At 41.1% G+C, this 24,316-nt stretch overlaps 1 protein-coding gene and 1 non-coding gene across 5 annotated transcripts in view; one reads left to right on the top strand and one right to left on the bottom strand.

Annotated features, from left to right (window-relative positions):
* Positions 1–24,316, top strand: part of AKAP13 (A-kinase anchoring protein 13) — a 329,213-nt gene that overhangs the window by 15,879 nt on the left and 289,018 nt on the right. The gene's annotated exons all lie outside the window — the stretch shown is intronic.
* On the bottom strand, positions 4,931–5,012 carry TRNAQ-UUG (transfer RNA glutamine (anticodon UUG)). Its single transcript has one exon. It is a non-coding gene; the product is annotated as a tRNA-Gln (tRNA).

The raw sequence follows: 24,316 nt of genomic DNA, 5'->3' as shown, positions 1-24,316 counted from the left end.
GATGTGAGACTGTAGGTATGGCTTGTCTACCTAATTCTTTTGTCTGCCTCATTTTTAAGAAATGTCACATAATAATTTTAAAACATACTAAAAAAATACTCAAAACAGTAGCATTGACCCCTGTGTACCCATTATGCCAGATTCTAGAAAATTAGCAAGATCTTGCCTTTTTTTCATACATTGTTTTTTAAATCGAAGTGTCACTGAGACATTTCATATAAAATTTACCCCTTGAGGGGCGCCTGGGTGGCTCAGTCGGTTGAGCGTCCGACTTCGGCTCAGGTCATGATCTCGCGGTCCGTGAGTTCGAGCCCCGCGTCGGGCTCTGTGCTGACAGCTCAGAGCCTGGAGCCTGTTTCAGATTCTGTGTCTCCCTCTCTCTCTGACCCTCTCCCCGTTCATGCTGTCTCTCCCTGTCTCAAAAATAAATAAACGTTAAAAAAAAATTAAAAAAAAAAATTTACCCCTTGAATATATTTATTCTAGTTGTCTTGAAAGTCACTACAAAACTATCATTTTCCTAATGGGGATTCTTAAATGGTATTTTTAGTCCAGTGTATAATACTATAAACCATAAGCCGTCTCTGTGAATCACGGCATGCTGTGTTTCAGGGATATGGAACCAAAAACTTCAACTCAAAGCGAAAGAATTGCTGAGTAGTCTTTTTGTCTTTTGACAGAATCGCTGCAGGACTAGGACCATAAACCTTCCATTAAGCACTTCTGTATGAAATCTGAGGTTTCTGTCAAATTAGATGTGGGAAATTAAGCAGAGCTACACAAATAACTGATCTGGGCAGTTTTTGAGTTCTTCTCCTTTATGGTGGGCTTTTTTTTTTTTTTCTTTCTCCTCAGATGACTGTTTCTCTCTCAATACCAGTATAGGAATGTTATGATTTATACAAAATGAATTTTGGTTTCACGTCTGTAGTTTTTTCACCTCCCTGTGTAGAATTTAGTGACTTTCTTTTCCCTTGATCTGCTTTTCTTCTCAAAATGCATTCCCATTTATTTTGATTTTTGTGAAGAAAGTGCTTGTCAGGGAGTAGAATAGCTTCATAAATCTCGTATTTCCTTAATAATTATTTGGTAATTATATAAAAATTGTGTTGATTTTTCTTGTGCTTTCTTAATCCAGATCATGTTAAAAGTTTTAATTTGGGGGAAAAAAAAGTTTTAATTTGAATCCCCCGGAAATACTGATCTCCTGATTTTCATGGTCCCTTTTTGTTTATATTATATCCTAAGCTCACAGATTCTAAGGTACTATTTTGGCTGCTTGGCCAAAAGTGCTTGTGGCCGTCTGAAGATTATCACTTTAATAGCCTGCTAGGATGTGTGCCTGGAAGGAGAGAATTTTCCTTCCTGAGCCCGAATAAAAGTAATAGACCCAAATAAGAAGGGAAATTCAGAGAAAAAATTGTTATCTGTTTTCTCCCTTCAGCTTTGGTGCCTTTTGAAACCTACAGGGACAAGTTCACGGGTATAATAGCTGTCGTTTATTGGGAGCCTCTTCCTGAACTAGGTGTCTCATGTTTACCAGTTCTCACCTCTGCAGGGTGTTTTGATGATTTTGCCGGGAAAGGAAATTGATGTTCAGGGAGGTTAATTAGTTAATTTCAGGTATACTTCATTCAGTAAGCATTTAATGAAGGCCTACTGTACATCAGGTACAGTATTAGGTGCCAGGGATCCAGGGAGGAACACAAATAAGACACGGTTGCTGCCCTTAAAGCATTCATGATTAAAAAAAAATTTTTTTTTAATGTTTATTTATTTTGACAGAGAGCGAGCAGGGGAGGGACAGAGAGAGAAGGAGACACAGAATCCTAAGCAGGCTCCAGGCTCTGAGCTGTCAGCACAGAGCCTGGCGCGGGGCTTGAACTCATGAACTGTGAGATCATGCATGACCTGAGCTGCAGTCGAACGCTCAACTGACTGAGTCACCCAGGCGCCCCAGTGTTTCTTGATTAATATGTGAGAGCAGGAATAGTAACGATAATAATTGCCATCATTTTATTACTTCTTTCCATGTGCCGGGCTTAGAACTAGGTGCTCTGTATAGCCTTCTTTCTTTTTAATCCCTACAGCTCTCAGAGGTGGGGTCTGTTACTTTTGGGTTTCATGGAGACTGAGGCTAAGCAACTTCCTTGCGGTCACACAGTTGGTATGTGGCAGAGCTGGGTCTTGAACATGGGTCTCTGACTCTAGGGCACAAGCCCTTTTCTGCGTGCGTCAAGAACATTTCTAGCAAGACTTGAAATAAGTAATCATGTGAAAGGGACATCCGTTGTGAGCTGTGATTTTGGCAGAACTTTATGTAACTTTTACTTGGCTGGTAGATTTATTTTCATGGTTAACTTTCTGCTCTGTTACCTCTTGCTGAAGAAGTCCTCAGTTTTCATGATTCATGAAAGGCATTTTTTGTTTTAGTTTTATTACGAATGGTAGATGTACCTCTAGAAATTCAGGAATTACACATAAAAAGAACAAAGTACACCTGTGAATAGATGGGTACTACCTAGAAAATTTTTTTTTGGTACAGTCTGGTGTTTTTTCTTTCTGGACTTGAAAATTTGTAGAGGCTGTGTGTGTGTGTGTGTGTGTGTGTGTGTGTGTGTGTACATATACATATACACACCATATGTGATCATATTCTGTGTGCTCCTGAGTACAAGCAGATTATAAAACATTTCTTGACTCTACCTTTACATGTGTCAAGTAACTTACATAGTTATTTTATTTTTTTATTTTATTTTATTTAAAACAATTTTTTTAACGTTTCTTTTTGAGACAGAGACAGAGCATGAACAGGGGAGCGGCAGAGAGAGAGGGAGACACAGAATCTGAAACAGGCTCCAGGCTCTGAGCTGTCAGCACAGAGCCCGACGTGGGGCTCGAACTCACGGACCGTGAGATCATGACCTGGGCTGAAGTCGGATGCATAACCGACCAAGCCATCCAGGCGCCCCTTACATAGTTATTTTAGTGGCTATATATAGTATTTCATTGTGTGGATTTAGATTTATCCTCAGTTTACAAATTACCCTCAGTTGAATAGTTGTCTTTTCTTTCCTCCCTTTCACTTCCTCTTTCCCTATTCCCTCCTTCCCTTCCTCCTTCGTACTGTTGTAAACATTGCTGTGATGAACAACCATGTATGTACATCTTTATATCCTTTATCTCTTTCTTGCAGAAATGAAGTTGCTAGGGCAAAGCCTGTACATTTCAACAGCTTTTAATAGGTATCGTCAAGTTTATCTTCAGAAAGCTTAGATCATTGGTCTGGTATGAGTATCTGTGTACCATTTCTCCCTAACCTTTAGAAAGAAAGTTTAAAAAAATCCAGCATTTAAAAGGAAGTTCTAAATGCCATAATAGAATTACTCATAGAATTACTAGATTACTGGCAACCAGTTATAAATAAAAGAACTCTGTATTTCTAAAAGAAGAGGAAGAAATTTGTGAAGTCTGGTCATCACTCCTAAGCACTGAGAATTCATCTAAGATGAGTTCTCAATATTTAAAGGCACATAAAGGAAACTTTCCAATAAAGAGAGTCACTGATTTCAAATTCTTTTGGCTACTCTTTTCAGTCCAAATTAACTCCAACAAGGAGACAAGGAAGAGTTTCAGATAAGAATTATAGAGATGATAGGTCCCCTCTACACAGAGTGCTCCTGAGAGATTATCTGTATCCATTCTGTGGCATATCCAAATGCAGATTAGAAGCTTTTAAAATTAATGTTATGTGGGGCACCTGGCAGGCTCAGTCAATAGAGTATGTGACTCTTGATCTGGGGGTTGTGAGTTTGAGCCCCACATTGGGTATAGAGGTTAGCTAAAAAAAAAAAAAAAAAAAAAAAATAAGGTACTAAGGGGCGCCTGGGCGGCTCGGTCGGTTAAGCTTCTGACTTCATCTCAGGTCACAATCTCATGTTTGTGGGTTTGAGCCCTTCTTTGGGCTCTGTGCTGACAGCTCAGAGCCAGGAGCCTGCTTCAGATTCTGTGTCTCCCTCCCTCCCTCTCTCTCTCTCTCTCTACCCCTCCCCTGCTGTGCTCTGCCTCTATCTCTCAAAAACAAACATTAAAAAAATAAATAAAGTCAAAAAAATAAATAAAAGTAATGTTCTATCTCATTTAGTTATGAAGATGCGTAATCCCCATATGTTCCCCAAATCACAGTCAAGTGTTGACATTCTGGTTTAAATAAGCAAGAAAATAAGCAAATTAAATATTGCACTGTGCTCTTCACTCATTTATATAATATAGCCCAACATTCTTCTTTGAGACGAAGATGAGTTAATTGGTCCCCGTTATGATAGCAGTGATTTTCAATCAGATAACACTTATCAGGATTTTCTGTGCAATGGGTAGGAAGAGTTTGTTGCCTTCAAGTCATAAGTCAAGTGCATAAGCTGATCTTGCGGCACTGTTCATGCTTCTGTTGGGCATTCTCAGGAGTATTATTTCACTCATCTTTAGCCTGTTCCTGGTTACAGAGAAAGAGCTGGTTAATTTAGTGGATAAATCATACCACTAGAAGTAAAAGAGGCCTCCATTATAATGTTGTCCTGGAACACACAGGTGGTTATTTTTTGTTATGGGAGGGTTTCTGTGGTCATCTTGGAATGGCCCAGGTTTGATGTAGCGTACCCTGTTCTTGAACTGTTCAGATTTTGTTTATCTGTCTGGGTGTTGTTTTGGCTTAGAAGGACCCTTTTCTGTGGGATTTTGAGGACATCTCTCTGCCAACCTGAATTCCCACAGGGTCTCTGTTTTTCCCTGTTACATCCACATTATTAAAATTTTTTTTTCTAATGTTTATTTTTGAGAGAGAGAAACAGAGTGTGAGCAGGGGAGGGGAGGGGAGAGAGAGAGGGGGACACAGAAACCGACGCAGGTTCCAGGCTCCAAGCTGTCAGCACCAAACCCGACGTGGGGCTCGAACCCACGAACTGTGAAATGACCTGAGCCAAAGTCAGATGCTTAACCGACTGAGCCACCCGGGCGCCCCACATCCACATCATTTAGACTCGACTCTCACAAGTGTGTCATCCTTCTTCCTCACTAGTCATGTTTATCCCAACCTTCATTGGTAAACTGCCCTTTTGGAGATACAGGACAGGGAGTGATAACACTGAGCAGGTCAGGCAAGGAATAGGATCTTGGCATCTGACATTTCAGAGGATACTCCCTTTGCGTCTCATTATTTTCTCTTTGCTGTCTTATGGATCTGCTGGGCACAAATATGATAGGTTTGGTAAATCAGTGTTGGGAGTGAAATGTTTCACTGCAGTTGTTCTGGATACATGACAAGACTAACAGAGAAGGCACTAATAAGAGAATGAGTAACATGAGGGTAAGAGTACTAAGCAAGTAAGAATGCCCGATTAAAGCTGGGAGATTGAAATGCACAGACCATGATAAAAATGAGGGCAAATTCTGATGCAAAGCATTCAGTAGCAAGAAAAACTTGATTATTAGTGGACAATAGTGGACAAACTCAGCTCTAGCATTTGGTAGTTTGGGTTCTAGACTTAGTTTGCTGCTGACAACCTTGGGTGAGTCACTTAGACTCCCCTACCTCTAGTTTCTGCCATAAAAAGTGGAAGTATCCATTTTTGTTTGTTTGTTTGTTTGTTTGTTTCCCTAAAGGTGATTTCAAGCCCCAGGGTTCCTTAGAATTACAGCAGGGAGCCAAATGGACTTGGAGAGAGCATGGGGAGGGGACCACACCTGTCCCCCAATAGCATCTCTACCCTCTTCTGTTACTTTTTTTACCTTTTTTTTTTTTTTTACATTTATTTATTTTTGAGAGTCAGAGACAGAGCACAAGCAGGGGAGGGACAGAGAGAGAAGGAGACACAGAATCTGAAGCAGGTTCCAGCCTCTGAGCTGTCAGCACAGAGCCCGATGTGGGGCTCGATCTGACAAGCCATGAGATCATGACCTGAGCTGAAGTCGGACGCATAACCGACTGAGCCACCTGGGCACTCCATCTCTTCTGTTACTTTTGTGGGTTTCCTATAATGTTTGCTGAAAGTCCCATGGTCAAAAATCAGTTTGGAGACATCTAACCGAAAACATCTTAAAAATGGCTTTTGATGCTGAGATTTGGTGTCTGTGAATACCCACCCATTGTCTTTGTTCTTGGTGTAATTCTCTCAAAGTTAGGGAAATATTGGCTCAATTGCCGAGTAAGCGTGTAGTACGATGGATAATTGTGTCTGCTTGGCTATGCTCTGATGTCAACTGCTCATGAGATATTCTCAACTAAGCAGTAGTTAAAGCCCTTTTTCCTGCTCCTAACTTGGGGAATCCTGATAAAAAGTAAAGAAAGCCATATTCCTTGCTTATCAAACGTATACTATCTGCCACTTTAAAAAATATCTACCCTGTAGCCTTTTACGTAAGATGTCTTGTTTCATCTGGGGCTGGTTTTGTGAAGTAGCTGAATTAACTGTACTGTAGATGAGGAAATGGAGGTTCACAGAGATTCTGTAGCTTGGTTGACGGCCCACATGTAGGGAGAGCTGGGGTTTGCAAGTAGGATTGTGTTTCTAAAATGTGTGCATTCTTTATTCTGTTTGCTTGTCTCTTAAATGTATAGGAGATTTGTAGCTTGAAGAAATTATTAACAGCACCATTGCTACTCATGTTTCTCATTAATTAACTCGGGTCATGCAAGTAATGGGCAACTTTTATTGTTCTTAATTGCTTGGATTATGCCAAGGAGATTTTTTTTTAAAGTTTATTTATTTATTTTGAGATGGGGGGAGGGGCAGAGAGCCAGAGGGAGAGAGAGAATCCCAAGCAGGCTCTGTGCTCTCAGCACAGAGCTAGATGTGGGACATGAACTAATGAACTGTGAGATCACGACCTCAGCCAAAACTAAGAGTTGGCCGCCTAAGTGACTGAGCCACCCAAGAGCTCCTATGCCAAAGAATCCTAATAAGATAGAAATGATTTGATCAGACTGCATATATATTCCTTATCTCTTATCCTTTATAAATATGGATTAAATGAGAAATTTCTCAGATTAGAGCAAGACGAATAGTCTGTATGGTTTTTCAGTAGCTTAGAAACTGTTTCTAAAAGAGTAGTAGGTATAAAAACTAAAAAAACAACAAAACAAAAAAACAGAACAACCTACCACAGATGATGCTACATTCTTTAGAGTTAGTGAATATACACAGATTAGGTTGTTTCATAGTCCTCATGAGATTCATGACACTTGTAAGGCTGCATGGGAATGTAATGCCTCAAGAACAGGTTACCTAATTGCAAAGAAACTGGGCATGTGTTTTCTTCAAAACGTAATAGTTGATTACTGGGTGTTGTGAAAGACGTCACATTTTGATGGGCTTTGGCGCCTCTCATCAGGTTTCTAGTTGCCTTTTCTTACATGTGTGGAGGATCCATTTCCTTTTCAAGGCATGTGGTCCTGTGACTTCCTCTGTCCAATGAAATGTGAGCAGAAATGAGGTGTTCCTTTTGGAAAGAAGCATTTAAAAGTTGATGGGAAGTCCTCCCGTGCTCCCACTGTTGGAATCGTACCATATGATTAAAGCAGGTTGAATCTGAGTGAGGGCTTGTAGGACAGCTGCCCTGGAGAGTAGCCTGGAGACATGGTGATCTTGGAGTGAGTGAGAAGTAAACTTTACTGTGATCTGCCTCTTACAACTACTAGTCCTTTGTTTTCATGGTGTAACCTGGCCTGTCCTGATGTTACTTCATGCATCATCAGTAATCATTAGTGTAATGAACCGCCGAGGAGAGGGACTGACCAAGAACAGAGCAAAATTACTTTGGATGCAGATGAGCTCAGTGATATTACAAATACAGTGACCCTTGAACAACAGGGGTTTGAACTTGTGTGTGTCCACTTATAATGTGGATTTTCTTTGATAAATACAATACAGTGCTGTAAATGTGTTTTCTATTCCTTATGACTTTCTTAATATGTTCTTTTCTCTAGCTTTATTGTAAGAAGATAGAATGTAGTATGTATGATATATAAAATATGTGTTCATTGACTGCTATTGGTAGGGCTTCTGGTCAACTATTAGTAGCTAAGTCTTTGGGGAGTCAAAAGTTACAGTGGATTTTTGACTGCACTGGAGGTTGGCACCCTTAACCCCCACTTTGTTCAAGAGTCAACTGTATATATTGAATGGCAGAGTTTCTCTTTAGCTGTTACCCATTATGTTCTGTCAGTTTATTCTTCCAGAAGCACAGCTTTGGTTGTATCACTGACCTCAATGTCCACAGAGTAAAATCTGAGTGAGGCTTGCCACAGTTTCATCCTGACATGCCTTAAAAGCTGTTCTCTGGCCATGTTCAACTGCACATCTAGCATGTGCCCTGGCCCATTCATGCATTTGAGAAACATATCCATCGCTTTGTATACGAATGCTGATATTGGGCTCTGGGACACACAGAATATTTCTTCTCATCTCTGCATGTCCAAATTCGATGTAGTTTTTGATAGGAGCCTTGAAAGATATTTCTTTTTTTTTTTTTTTTAAAGCTTATTTATTTTGAGAGAGAGAGAGAGAGAGACAGCGAGCTTGAGCGAGGGAGTGGCAGAGAGAGAGGAAGGGAGAGAGAATCCCAAGCAGGCTCTGCAGTGTAAGAGCAGAGCCCGACGTGGGGCTCAAAGCCACAAACTGCAAGATCATGACCTGAACTGAAGTCGAGATATTTATTTATTTATTTATTTATTTATTTATTTATTTATTTATTTAATGCTTATTTTTGAGAGAGGGAAAGATGGAGCATGAGTGGGAGAGGGGCAGAGAGAGAGGGAGACACAGAATCTGAAACAGGCTCCAGGCTCTGAGCTGTCAGCACGGAGCCTGATGTGGGGTTTGAACTCACGAACCATGAGATCATGAACTGAGCTGAAGTTGGACACTTAACCGACTGAGCCATCCAGGCGCCCCTGAAGTTGAGATATTTCTTATGTTAATTCTGCTTCATTCTTACAGTTGGATATCATCTCTCTGACCTCTCAAGCCTTTTGGCATACTGCTTTCTATTTCTATACTGTATTATAAACTTTTATGTTAATGTCTTACTCCCTGCACTGGGCTCGTGTCCCACCTTTCACTAGCACTTAGCTCCCAAGTATATGTTAGTGACTCATAGTATTTACTGAATAAGTGGTTGTTAGATTGTGGCTGTGGTGAAAAGCTAGTTGGTGATTAATTTGCCTTTTTTTTTTTTAATGTTTATTTTTGAGAGAGTGCACACGCATGAGCAGGGAAGGGGCAGAGAGAGAGAGAGAGAGAGAGAGAGAGAGAGGATCGAATCGGAAGTAGGCTCCAGGCTTTGAGTTGTCAACACAGAGCCCAACACGGGGCTCGAACTCATGAGCTGTGAGATCATGACCTGACCTGAAGTTGGATGCTTCACCGACTGAGCCACCTAGGCGGCCCTTAATTGGCTTTTCTGTTTAAACAAATTTTTAGTTATCTTTAAAGTTCTTCTGCTTTCCCTGCCTGCACTCGCCTCTTTCGGGCTGTTATCACTGTATGTGTATATTCTCAGCTATCTTAGGCTGAGTGATGTAGTAGGGCCTTATGTGACAATGACTTTTTTTTTTTTTTTTTTTTTTATCCTTTGGACTGTATCTAGATTGCTGTATCCTAGGAAAGTGACACACCGATGGGTCTTCTCTACCGTGCAAAGTCTGTTTTGTGTTTCCTTAAAGAGTTACCGTAAGATTGCTTAATGGAAGGTATGGGATAGGGTTAGGGCTTCTGAATGTATGGGTCAGATGTACCAGTTCACACTTTGTCTTGGTGTTTTGTTTTCCCTACTGATAGTCTTTGTGCCTTTGATTTAGAGTTTTGAATCGGGTAGTTAAGAACATTCAGATTCTAGTCTGGTTTGGCTAGTACCAGCTAACTTTAACTTTGGTTGTGAACTTTGTATCTACAGAACAAGTGGGTTTGACAAGAATTCTAAGATTCTCATCCTGATTTTACAGAGGACCAGGTAAGTTACTGGAATTCTAATGTAGTGTGAATGCTGAAATTAGAGACAAAATTCTGGTGAAGTTGGGGTAGGATGAAGGAAACTTCAGGTTTATTGAGTGCTTACTCAATGCTTATTCCCTTTATTCAGTGTTTATTGACTTTATTCATTTTATCTGTTTCAGTTAAGGGAAGCTGAGGTTCAGAGAAACTAGGGTACTTGTATTAAGCTACATAGCAGGTACGAGCAGGATCCAGAACATGAGCCAAATCATTCTCACTCCAAAGCCAAAGTCCTTTTTATTGTTAATTGCAAGGAATTCTACATTTTGCTAACAGAGTAGCCTTCAGAGCCAAATGAAGGCTGGTTTGGGTGTCTTTTGGAGAAAGGACTCTACGTTGCAGATGATAGTGTTTTATAAAATCATATTAAGTTACAAAGGAGAGTGTCTGGATAAACTCTTTTTCTGGCTCTGCCATTGAGACTGCTCTCTCTGTACTGTAATAGTGGAGCAGATCCCTTGTTTTTGTTGGTGTGCTTTACATCGGAGATGAATGATCTGACTGAAATCCCCACAGCACTGCATGGTTTCATAAATGTGGGTTCGCCTTGCTCTCTTTAAACTAGTTTTTGTGATCTTGGACTAGATACTTAGCTTTTTTGATGTGTAGCGGCCTTGTGTTTAAAATGGAAAAACAATACCCGCTTTGTATAGCTGGTTACTAGATTTCATCTGTAGTTGTAGCTGTGACTGGGAAGAATTTTTTTTAAAGTATGGATCATGGTATGGGTCGTCGGGAGAATTGAAAGAAGACTTACACAGCAGGTACTGACCTTCCCAGTGTACATTCCTGGTAAGAAATAAGTTAGCCGTGAGGTTGGTTTGTTCCAGTTTTAGGATACATGAATTATTTAGTGCTCTAATGAGTCATTTGCAACTGTGGGTTTTTTAGCTAATTTTTGTAAATGCAACGAGGTTTCAGAATCAACATCTTGTGTAAGCAGAGCATAGAGGCTTTGAGGGAAAAGTGTGTAAGCATGAAGCTAACTTGATTTTTGTTTCTAGGGACAGATTATTGTGGGATTCTATTTAACTGACCTTTGAAACAGCATGTTAGAAGCCAGGCCTTGGAAGAACCCAGGGAGAGTAACACACAGTCCCAGTTCACTAAAAGCTCATTGCTCAAGGATAAGCATCTTGCTTGCAAAACAAAAAGAATAGATATGCCAATTATAAGTACAAGTAGTATTAACTCATTGAACAAAAATGTTCGAGCGCAGTGAATGGAATCAGCTACTAGGAATGCAGAAGTCACTTCGGGGTGTTTGGAGAGAGATGGAATTTTGTGGTGTGGCAGTGATATGTACAAAATTGTAAGGAACGCACATGAAGGACGTGACATCTAAACTGTATCTTAAAGCCTGTGTATTTCTCTCTTTCTGGGATTTTACCTGCTAGTGTGGTTTACTGACCCAGTATCTCTTGAATCGTGTTGCTTCCCTTTCTGTGGCCCATATCTGTGATTATTAGAATAAGCATCATGCCCATTATTTTCCTGGGCTAGTCACTCATCACCAGCTGTCCCGTTCGAGCCAGGTCCTGTCGTACCATCTTTTGTGGCCGTCCCTTTACTGTTGTGGTTGTCTTGAGGCTTGCTCATGCCCTTGCTCTTAACTTTCACCTGGGTTATGGCACCGGCTTCCAAGTCGGGCTTCTGTATCAGATTTCTCTTACTTTTCTTCTTGAACACAGTTCAGATTGGCCTTTCCGAAACACCTTGGAAATTCAAACCAAAATTCTTGCAGGGGTTCTGTGATGTTTCCAGGGTCAAGTTCAGAGTACTCTAAGCTTGGCAGTCAGACTTCTTTCACCTTGACCTTACAGTCTTCCTTTCTAGCCTTTTTACTTCCTAGGTCACTACTCTGTTGGTGTCCTTGGTCAAGGCATTTGACTTTTCCTGGGCTGTGCTAAGGTGGCTGGCAGCTGGGACATTGCTCTGTGTCTGTGACTCTCCAGATTTTCTCACTGTGCCCTGAACATCCCTGAGCCCACACCGTGCCCTCTGCCTGCGATGCTCTCACCTCTGCCTCCCTTGTTCAGAGCCCAACTCAGATCCTTTTCCTCCCTCAGTCCTTCTCCAGCTGCTCCAACCCAAGGGATCATCTCCCTTCCTTAGAAAGATCGTAGCGTTTGTTTTCTATGCTGTTTCATTGGGCAGTGGTTGTAACTGCTCGTATTGTGGTTTTTCGTGAGTGTGTGTGTATATGTATATCCCCCGTCCCTCTTAGTTCCTGGCGGTGATAACCATGTCTTATACTCTTATGATCCCATGTACATAGGTAATTGATAGCTATTCATGACGTATAACATTGGTTCTCAAAGTATAGTAAGTGGACAACCCTCCAGGATTCCTGAGACCCTTGTGGTGCCGTGTGTGGCCAACACTATTTGCTTAATAATATTGAAACAATATTTACCTTTTTATACTGTGCAGACATTTGCATTGAAGCAGTCTGGGCAAACTGCTGATGTCTTAGCATGAATCAAGACAGTGGCACCAAACTGGACTCGAGCCGTCATGGTATCCCGTCACACGCTCTGAGCGAAAAGTAGTGAGGGTTTTACTTAGTGTTCTAGAACCATGAAGCAGTAAAAACTTAATTTTTTAATTAATTAATCTCAGTCTTTAAAAAAAAGTTTACTTATTTATTTTGGGAGAGAGAGCGTGCAAGTTGGGGAGGGGCAGAGAGAGGGAGGAGAGAGAACCCAAGCAGACTCCACGCTGTCACCGCAGAACCTGATGCAGGGCTTGAACTCACGAACTGTGAATCATGACCTGAGCCAAAATCAAGAGTCTGACGCTTCGTTGACTGAGCCACCCAGGCACCCAAATCTCAGTCTTTGAGTAGCCATTTTTTGAGGGTCTGTGTGACAGAAGAAGTAAGCACAAAGCCCTTCTGCACACTTAAGTGTGTCCGTTGTCTTGAGGAAAAGCCCTCAAGCATTTGTGTGACTTGGGAGGTGAACCAACTGCCTTTATTTTTTTGGTTTTTATTTCTTTGGAGCACCAGTTTTACTTGAAGGGAAGGTTGACAAACTGTGTGTATTCAGACTTGGGTATTTGGCAGACAGTTTCTTGACAATGAATAAAAGCAAGTCTGTTTCTTCAAGGAAAACAATGGGCCGTATTTGTTGCCAGTGATAAAACTGGGCTTTGAAGTGAAAATCAGAAGTTTGGAAAACTTGTATTTGCCACCCTGAGCTTGATGGCTTCTCAGTGTTTAAAAACTTCCTCATGAATTTGGTAATGGTATTAACAAGTACACTTTTTTTTTTTTTTTTAAGATTTTTTATTTTTGAGTATCATCTGCACCCAACCTAGGGCTCGGATTGAGAACCTGGAGATCAAGAGTCACATGCTCCACCAACTGAGCCAGCCCGGTGCCCCACACATGTACTTTTTTTTTTTTAATGCTGTGTGATGAAGGTGCCAACGTGGGGAAGATCTGTGTGAGTCAGAGAACCTGTAGTTTTCAGGGGATCAGTATATGATGTTGCTAAATCACATGTGGGTAGAAAAAGAGACCAGTGACTTTTAATGTCACAGCGAACAAAAGAGCCATTGCTGTAGTTTCAGATGTTATAGCACAACTAACCTTCTAAGAAACTATCACTTCTCAGGTTTTAGTGTAGCGTCGAGAAGAATATTAGCAATTATTTGAAAAGACTATTAAAATACCCCTCCCTTTTCCAGCTATGTATCTGAGGCTGAATTTTTTTCATGTACTTCAGCCAAAACATTGTATGTAATAGTTTGAATGCAGAAGCAGATATGGAAATCCCAACTGTATCCTATTAAACCAGACATTAAAGAGATTTGTGAAGGTGTAAAACAATGCCACTTTCTCATTAACTTCTGTTTTGTTCAGAAAATGTAGTTATTTTTATAATAAAAATGTGGTATTTTAAAAAATTTATTAAAAATTTAAAATTTTTAATATTTTTTATTTTTGAGAGAGAGAGAGACAGAGCATGAGCGGGAATGGGGCAGAGAGAGAGGGAGAGACAGAATCTGAAACAAGCAGGCTCCAGGCTCTGAGCTGTCAGCATAGAGCCTGCCTGACACAGGGCTTGAACTTGTGAACCATGAATGAGATCATGACTTAGCCAAAGTCAGACACTCAACTGACTGAGCCACCCAGGCGCCCCTAAAAATATGTTAGTTTTTTTAAGTTTATTTTTTTTATTGGGAGTGAGCGAGCGCAAGTGGGAAAGTGGCAGAGAGGGAGAGAGAGAGTGAATCCCAAGCATACTCTGCTGTCAGCACAGAGCCCACTTCGGGGCTCAGTCTCAACTGTGAGATCTGGTTTCTTGGTTTTAATCTGATACAATAACTCAATAAAAACTCACATAAATAAAAAGTCTTTGGGATCCTTAAGTTTAAAAGAGGAGTCTCAGAAAACCAAGAAGTTTGAAACCATGATTATAGGTTACAGTGGACTGGAATAAGCTGAGGAAATAGTCATTTCTGGCTTATTTGAAAATCTTTATAGGAGCAACACAGGAGGAAAGAGAAATAATTCGTTTGTATTTGTGTTATACTGAGTTATTGGGCACTTATGTGTCTGGCTCTGTGCCAAGCAAAGTACCTATATTGTTTCTAGCCTTTATTTTGCAGTGATGCATGTTATAAATCAGCACTGTATCTACGCTGTGGATCAGTCGTCACCTGAAGATTGCTCAGATTGCTCGTGCAGGGCTCCAGCAGTAGCTGCTGGTCCTGCCCACGTTTGCTTTTAACACCGGCCGTAGGCTTGTACTGTTCGTGGAACCAGGTCCCCAGAATGTTTGCAGCAGTTTAGGACAGACCCTGCCTGGAAACCCTTAGGCTTAATTTCTAATAGGTTAGTAGTAGTATGTAAATGTAGCTCAGGATCCGAGAGGCTGACAGGATGGCTTTTGTTCAGGGCCACTGCTTGCATTAGCGGCCCTCCTGGATTTCATTCAGAGACACGGAAAGCTGAGATGGTCTGAAAGTGTTACTTTGGATCAGAAAGGAATTTTCCCATCAGGAGAAAGGGAAATGGGAATGGAGGGGAAGTCAGGTGAGCGTGTCGTGCTGAAGGGTGAGCTGTGCGAAAGCACAGGTTGAGAGAAGGGGACCCCGCACCGCGATGTGCGTTGCATGGTTTCGTGCCCAGATGCTGAAGAATGGCAGTTGCTGTCAGCCCCTCCGGTTTGGAGCCAGCTGCAGAACACGGTCTCTGCTTGGTGGGTCTGCTGACCAGAGAACAAACATCAGTGTTTGTACTCACGGTGCCCCGCGCGCCTGTGCAGCTTGACTTTCTGCTACTTGGACAGGTCCCTGCTTTAAAATTGTCCTGGTAAATGTGTTTTGGAATTAATTACACGAACATCCTTATATTATAAATTATCCCTCTTCATTAAAGAGTACACATGTTTCTTTTATACTTTATTATAATGGTTAAACTCTCATTATCTTGCATTTTTACCACCTCAGGGGAAATGGAAATAAGGGTACCTGTTTTAGCCCGAAAAGCAGAGAAAGGAGGTATAATTCTTGTTTATTTTGAACTTGATTAATTCCAGCTTTATTCCCAGATTTCTCTCGGACATTCATCCTGTGCCTTCTGTCTTTCACTCAGCACTTCTGTGGACGTTTTATGGTTGGACCTTGTCTTTCGGATTTGTGTTATGTAAATAGGCTTTGACAGGGAGCAACTTTAAGCTGGTTGTAAAGACTGCCCATTCATTTCTAAAACTGCATTTTGTGGTGGAATTGAATAGCTAATTGCTTGAAGGAGTTTTAAAATGAAGGGAAACAAAATGAAAACTCTTGAATAGTTGCACATTAAAAAAACAGAAGAAGAATAAGATCATCATGCTTTTGTAACCCTGAGATGGTCAATAGCTTTTTATTCTAATGACCATTAACAAAAAAGATTTCCGTACATAAATAAGAAATGAGTTGTGAGATGTTAGGTGGTGCTATAGAGACTAAAGATGGGAAATACACTGTTAGTACAAAGGTACAGAAGGTTCCTGTATTTCATCATTTGGAAAGAGTTAGAGGGCCTCCAGAGTTGGATAAGCAAGTTGGTGGACTACATGTTTTGTGAATTCTTATGGCAAGCCTTCTCATGGTGGATGCGTTTCTAAGATGAATGGTTGATTTGTTCTTGGTTCTTTTCAATGTCTGTCTTTGAGCACATGACACATTAGGAAGATGGCCTGAGACTGTTGGCATTCGCTGGAGACTTTTTCTTTCAGTCTTCCCATTGTATTTGGTAAGTGACTGGTTGTGACAAAAATGGTCTGGGAGTAGGGTTAGCGTTCTGTTCTCTGAAGCGGATTCTGGGCTTGTAAATTACGTGGAATTGCAGCTCTAGGATGGGGGCGTGGCACCTGCATGTAGCTTCAGAGTGTGGCATTGAGTTGGGGTCTCTGGGACTAGAGTGTTTTGCTTCCTAAATGTTACTTTTAGGTTTGGGGTGGTAGGTTACTCTAGAAATTGGTAATTTTTCTTGTCTCCTGAGGAATTTCTGAAAGAAGTGACATTTTAAAGTCAGACTCATGTATGCTGATCATTAGCTTCTAGAGTGACAGGAGGTTTGTGCGCAGCGCCCCTGACTGGAGCTCGGGATTCAGGGGCCCAGGCAGTTTGTAAACAGAAAAATGAGTCGGACTGGCAAATGGTAGTAGAGAGATTTGAACAAAGGGAGATGGGACCTGATGACAGGGCAGCTTTGAGGGCTTGGGAGGGAAGGAGGAGGGAAGGACATCCTAAAATCTTGAGAGGCTTAAAGAGGAAAGGGATGCGGTTACCCTTTCGTAACTCAGACTTCACTGGACTGCCTGCTTCTCTAAGTGACACTGATGAGCTAGTGTGGACAGCTGTGTTCATTCATTGTGTAGTTTATGTTTAGCAGTGTGCTGCGTGCTTGGGGAAGGAGTTACAAAAAGAATATGTGGTGGGCCTACCTCCGTAATTTGGTGGGGTAGAGGCTGGGGCTGGGGAGCAGACTTTGTGAGCTGCCTGAATAGCATCTGGTTCAAGACTCAGCTGTGGGGAGCCAGGTGCTGTGATAGGCTGGTGCCTTTTCGCTCATTGTGTTTATTTTCCCCTCCCTGTTGTTAAGCCACTTTCGAAATCCCACATGTCATTAAGGTACAGTCACACCGTATGCTTCTCCCCGGTAGTACTCGTGGGCCTGACTGGTAGCCATGGTAACTTTGGGGACTCCTGTGGTCAATGAGTGTGTCCAAGGTGTTTAATTTCTTCTGTAGCCAACTAGGTTTTAGCGGGAAGAGCAGATTTGAGAGCAGTGAGGTAATTTGCTTGAATCTGCAGGACATATGAAGTATCAGATCACACCTGTTAAGATTATGGGGCTTGTGTTGTATGTTTGGATGTTAGAGATGATGTCAGGGTCATTCTGCTGAGAACTGACCCACCTGAAAAGCTGTATGTTCACCGCAGTCGATGTTCCTCCTCCCCCTCCAGTAAAAGATACTAAGTCTCAGGCATTTTAGTAAATGCTACACACGTGCTCCCTTAAAATCGTACTGTAATAGGAAAGATGGCCTGACCGCCACGGGTTATCTGCTTACTGAGTTGACGTCTGGTATCTGGTGGTGGTTGGTTTGTTAGAGGGGTGGAAAGTTTCAACGTGAAATGTGGAATCTTATTCGCCAGTCGGTTTAACTGTCTTGCACCGTTCCTTCCTCAAAAGAATATCAGTGCTTAACTCGAACAACTGATTTTTGTAATGAGCTTTCCCTTATAAGCTTGCTGCTAAATTAGAACAAAAGGTACCTTTTTTTCCTTTTCATTTTTTGCCGATTGCTTGTTACTGAGTTCTAGATTGCTTTTGAAAATATTAAGATGTACACCCGGTGAACTTCCAGTAGTTTTTGGACTTGGAGATATTAGGAACCTCATTTTTTGGGAGGGATTGTGGCTTTGCTGCTTTTTTCTTTGTCTTAGTTTAAAATTGTTTGGTATGGCCCAGTGAATCTCTCTGATGTGATCCTTTTTAATATGCTTGAAACAGCATTCAAACAATAGATCATTAAGTTAGAGAATACTGTTTTATGTAAAAATAAACGAGAAATCACGACTGTGGTTTTGGAGTGTTGGTCAGTGTTGTAGAGCGGGGTTAATCAGTGAGCTCAGGGGTTATTGTCAGGGAGGGAAATGTTGTAATATAATGACAAGTCATACGTTGTTTAAAGAACAGTCTGTCACTTCCCCATCGACAAACTTTTTTAGGTACTTATTTGGGAACAGTAGCATCATTGGCGGTTTGTAATCCTTTCCTTGCTGATTAACTTCTGAGTGCCAGCCATTATGTCCTGAGTGCCTGTTAATCCTCACCATGACCCAGAGGAGGTGCCATTCATTATCCTACTTTTATAGGTGGGGAAATGAAACCCAAATATTAATCAGCTGTTTAAAGTAAGCCAAGTAATGGCAGTGAGAAAGAATGAAATCCTGCCATTTGCAACAATGTAGATGGAACTGGAAAGTATTAAATTGCTAAGTGAAATAAGTCAATCAGAGAAAGACAGATATCCTATGTTTTCACTCCTATGTGGAACTTGAGAAACTTAACAGAAGACCGTGGGGAAAGGGAAGGGGAAAAAATAGAGAGAGGGAGGGAGGCAAACCATAAGAGACTCTTAAATAGAACAAACTGATGGTTGATTGGGGGGGGAGGGCGTGGGGAGAGGGGAAATGGGTGATGGGTGTTTGGGAGGGCACTTGTTGGGATGAGCACTGGGTGTTGTATGTAAGTGATGAATCATGGGAATCTACCCCCAAAACCAAGAGCACACTGTATACACTGTATGCTAGCTAACTTGACAATAAATTACATTAAAAACAAAAACAAAAAAATAAGCCCAGGAAGTTACTGGTACTGGGCATTGAACCCAGGCCTGGGGCTCCAACCCAGCACGGCCCACTGTGTATATTGTGAGCCACATAAGTAGTTTAAAATTTTCTAGTAGTCAAGTTAAAAAAGGTTAAAAAAAAAAAATTAACTTTAGTAATATTTTCCTAAATCAAAATGTACAAAAATATTATCACTTAAACATGTGATTAATATACAAACTTGAGATTTTTTTCAATAGGATTTTTTTATGTTTATTTTTGAGAGAGAGAGAGAGAGAGAGAGAGAGAGAGAGAGTGAGTGAGCCAGAGCGCAGGGGAGGGGTAGACAGAGGGGAGGGGGACACAGAATCCGAAGCAGGCTCCAGGCTCCAGCTGTCAGCACAGAGCCGGACACGGGGCTCGAACTCAGGAGCTGTGAGGTCACGACCTGAGCTGAAGTCGGACGCTTAACCAGCTGAGCCACCCAGGCACTCCCAAACTTAATACAAACTTTTTTTGTATTAATTCTTCGGTCAGTGTGTACTTTACATGGCCAGCACATCTCAGGTGGGACCAGCTGCTTTCCAGGCATCAGTGCCCTCAGGTGACTGGCGGCTTCTGCATTGGCTCGTGAAGTTCTTGTGCCTGTGCTTCTGCTGCTACTCCATCTGCTTCTCTTAAATGCGTAAGGACCGAAGAACCAACACCTCACCAGCAACCTAGCTGTTGTACAGTTTTGAATGATTTCCACTTACAGCATGCAGTCACAATTGGCTAGTTTAATAAAATCGCTCGTTACAAAGACTGGCATAGTAGCCTTACAGAAGTACAGATATTTGGTTGTCTTTCCCGTGTTGAGAAATTCTCCTCTGCATGGTAGTAGATGATGTAGGTTAAAATAAAATAGTCAAATAGTATTTTAAAAGGCAAATAATTGCATCAAGGCTGAAGTTTGTAAGGAATGCAGTCACATAGTTATCCTTTTTGTTTGTTTGTTTGTTTGTTTAAAAGTAGGCCTTATGCCCAGCGTGGAGCCTAACACAGGACTTGAACTCATGACCCTGAAATCAAGACCCAAGATCAAGAATTGAGTGCCTTATTGAGCCACCCAGGTGCCTCAGTAATCAAGATCACATTGGGGCACCTGACTGATTTAGTCAGTGGAGCACGTGACTCTTGATCTCGGGGTTGTGGGTTTGAACCCTGTGTTGGGCATAGAGATTATTTAATAAAAAATAAATAAATTTTAAAAATGCATTAAAAAAATAGTAAAGTCCAGGGCGCCTGGGTGGCTCAGTCGGTTGAGCGACCGACTTCGGCTTAGGTCGAGATCTCACGGTTTGTGGGTTCAAGCCCCGCGTCAGGCTCTGTGCTGACAGCTCAGAGCCTGGAGCCTGCTTCAGATTCTGTGTCTTCCTCTCCCTCTGCCTCTTTCTTGCTTGCACTCTGTCACTCTCTCTCTCTCAAAAATAAGTAAACATTGAAAAAAAATTAAAAAAAAAAAGTAAAGTCCAGATTTGCTAAAGACAACTTTTTTCCTGTTTTTCTTTTCCTCCCTCTTTCTTTCTTTTCTTTTCTTTCTTTTCTTTCTCTTTATTTTTTCTTTTTTTTTTCTTTCTTTCTTTCTTTCTTTCTTTCTTTCTGTCTTTCTGTCTTTCTGTCTTTCTGTCTTTCTGTCTTTCTGTCTTTCTTTCTGTCTTTCTTGCTGTCTTTCTTGCTGTCTTGCTGTCTTGCTGTCTTGCTGTCTGTCTTTCTGTCTGTCTTTCTGTCTGTCTTTCTGTCTGTCTTTCTGTCTTTCTTTCTCTGTCTGTCTTCATGTTTTTTATTTTTAAGAGAGTATGAGCCAGGGAGGGGCAGAGAGAAGGGGACAGAGGATCTGATCTGAAGCAGGCTCTGAGCTGACAGCAGTGAGCCTGATGCAGGGTTTGGATTCAACAAACTGTGAGATCATGACCTGAGCTGAAGTTGAACGCTTAACCGACTGAGCCACCCAGGTGCCCCAGCTAAAACCACTTTTAAGCCCAAAAGGGAAACAGTTGAAATAGTGTATGTGGGTTTAAGGTAGATTATTAAATTTGGCAATCTACTGTTAGTGTTTGCTGTATGCCAGGCTTTGTATATATGTTTAGGGATTAAAATAAGAAATGGACCCTTTGCTCAAGTGTCTCACCCTCAAGGGTTTGATTTAGAACAGTTGTTTCCAGAATGGTATTGTTTTCCTATCTGATTGTGCTTGAGAAGAAAAATTGGGGGATGATGGGAAGAGTCAAACTCTTGAGGACATTTCACCATGAAAACAGTGTTTGCTTTGGATACAAACTTTATCCCATAGCATTATAGGATTTCAGAAAAGCACTTTGGACACACTAGTGCTCTACAAACTTCTTAGTGTGCATTTTTAAAAAGTTTTATATTGTACAGGGAGGGTTGAATTGTGACAGTCCCATAGTAAGTTTATAGAATCCTACTCTCTTGACGGTCTGTGACTTAACCGTTATGTTGCCACATTTCTATTCCTGATAAAGACCCATTGATAATATTGATGAACTTGGTCTGCATTTCTGACCAAGCTTTTTATACCTGTAACATCATCTAGAATATGGTTGTATGTTAGTATTGAACTGGGCATCATTATATATAGAATTGCTTGGTTGCAAAAAAAAAAAAAGGAAATATAGTTGCCTAATCACTTAAGGTTTGTTGGTATTCTAGTTTCTTTGGGTTGGGAGGGGAGAGTAATATTTTTCCAAGTTTAATGTTGTTTTTGGTGAGGAGCTAGAGAAAACAGAGTGCAATCATTAGTTAACCAACATTTGTTATTTCAAGAAATTTAATGCTCTTGAAGATAGTATATGCCTTTTGTCAGTGGTAACAAACATGTACATCTGTCCTATTCTCTGTTGCTGAGTGTCATTGTCGAAGGGTAAGTAGGGTGATGAAAAGGGACATTTGGGCAGCTTATTTTCTCTCTCTGGTTGCAAAGAGCGAAGGGGGGGTGGTGAAAAGACAGACCTTTCATACTCTTAGGTTTCTAGATGCCTTAAGAGAGTGTCTGATCCCTGAAACAGTGCTCTAACAGAGCAGTAGTAGCTTCAAGGTACAGATTCTTGTCACTTTATTTATATGATGAGCTGCAGAACAGAACAGAGTCATGACTTGGGGAACAATTATCTGTTGTGCCTTCCTGCTTGAAAAAATGGGTACAGCATAATTTTTTAAATTTGTTTTTAGTTCAGTGTGAAGACCACTGTCTAGTTATTTCTAAAGCAGTCAGTTGACTGTATCCTGAGATAGAAAAGACAAATACAGGTTGGAAGTTGATACATAAAACTTATACCTTAACTGAGATCTGGAAGAAGAGTACCTTGTTTTATGAGAATATGATGCCAGAAAACTTCCCTGAGGATAAAACTTTCGGGACTAGAGATACATTTTGAAGGGGGTCAAGAGCTGGCCATTTTATATGAGAGAAGTTATCTGAATGGCATGGAATTGTAGGGCAGAGAAACCGAGGTATAAAAAAAAGGGATTTCTCTTTTCACTATTTTCTTCAACTTTGAAAAAAAATGTTAAAAGGACCACACTTAAAAAATTAGAATACTGCATTTAAAGGAGTTTTGGCCTTTACTAGTTTCATCAGTTAGGAAACTTAAATTATTTTGAAGTCTATGAACCATTTCCAGTAGTATCTCATTAAAAAAGGTCCAGGTGGACAATGACTCAGTAATCCAAGCAATAATAATTTTGATTATGTTTGTATGGATTACAAAATGGTGACAGTCTCAGGGAAAGTAAGTATTCTGTGAAATCTAAGTGTCAAAACCGTCCATGGCACACACAGAATTGGGATCAAGTCAGGGGGACTGTTGGCTTTAGATTGCATTGGAGCTCTTGTAGTGTTCCAGTGTCTCTTGGAGGCTCATGTGCACATTTGAACTTCTGGAGCAGCTGGAGTGGGTCTCTTACTCCCTGCCCCTTGCAGCTGAATAATTCTCCCTGTCTGCTATCAGCTTGATGGAGAGGTCCTCCCTGGCTCTGAGGGCATTTTTGAGCAAGACATGAATGGGCTGGAAACGAGAACACAGGAAGTGGAATGAATGGCAGGGAATATTTGGCACTTTCTGCCATTGTGAAAAAGAGCAGCATTTGGTTGGAGAGGTTGCAAGAGAGTAGCATGCGTGTGTGTGTGTGTGTGTACATACATACATGTGTGTATATATATATATTTTTTGGAAGCTTATTTATTTATTTATTTTGAGAGAGAGAAGGAGAGAGAGAATCCTAAGCAGGCTCCATGCTGTCAGCACAGAGCCCAACACAGGGCTCAAACTCACAAACCATGAGATCATGACCTGAGCCGAAATCAAGAGTCAGGCACTTAACCGACTGCGCCACCCAGGCACCCTGAGAGTAGCATATACTTTGATAGAGGGGTATGTGTTCATGTTCGTGTTCATGTTCATGTTCTTTTTTCCCCTTCTTTTTGCCTCTCTTCCAATCTAACGTTCACTCTTGTCGAGACTTTGACAGTGTGATGGAAGAGGCAAAGACACTTCTTCCTCCGCTGATGCATCACACTCACAGGTCCAGGGAGGGCAACAGAGGGAATGTTTTACTTCAGAGGCTTATTATTGTTTTAAAATTTCTGAGTAAGTTTATTTTTCAAGTTGCTAATTTTTCACTGTGTATGCATTGTTACACAACTGCATCTCCCCATCTTTAAGAACATTTGTGTTAGTAACGTCACTGTCCCCACTGCCCCCCAAGATTGGTAGGACAAATGCACATGATGGTGGGCTCTCTCATAACCTCCATCTGCAAGTGATTTATCCATGGTCATTTGAATAATTACTAGGTACCAAGCAGTGTGTGTGGTCCTGGGGTTCTACATTTTTAGGACCTCATCTCACCCACAAGGAACTTACATTTTGGTAGGAGAGGCTACACTAGGTGGCTTCCAGTTAGAGTATGGTGGAGATCTGTTAAGAGGTTTGACGGTGTGCTCTGGAGAGTGCAGACGTGGGCCACTTGACCCAGTTCAGCGTGAATTGAAAGAATTAGGGGATTGTTTCCTGAAGGTGGTGGTGTTTCTGTTACCATGTTCTGAAGGATGGGGAGGAGTTAGCTAGGGAACAGTTGGGGTTAGACTAGAAAAAGCTTGGAGGAGAAAGAAAGAACTTTGTCCCTTGCAACAGGGAAGTACTATTTTCAGTTTTTAGGTTATGCGCCATTTTGACTCTTCTGTATGGAAGTGTAATTGGCTTAGTTTGGACTTAAGTCCTCTTACAATTTGAACAAAGTTTTTTTTCTATACAGCAGTTTAATAAGAGCTTACTGTTATTAGTCCTACTAAGCTAAGCTAACATAATCAACTAAACTTAACCTAATCCAACCAAACCTTCCTTCTTTCTCAGTACATCCCTGTACACGATTCT

The sequence above is a fragment of the Acinonyx jubatus genome, chromosome B3, assembly GCF_027475565.1.
Source record: "Acinonyx jubatus isolate Ajub_Pintada_27869175 chromosome B3, VMU_Ajub_asm_v1.0, whole genome shotgun sequence".
NCBI classification, from domain to species: Eukaryota; Metazoa; Chordata; class Mammalia; order Carnivora; family Felidae; genus Acinonyx; species Acinonyx jubatus.
The sequence above is the reverse complement of the archived record's forward strand: the minus strand, read 5'-3'. Positions and strand labels throughout refer to the sequence as shown.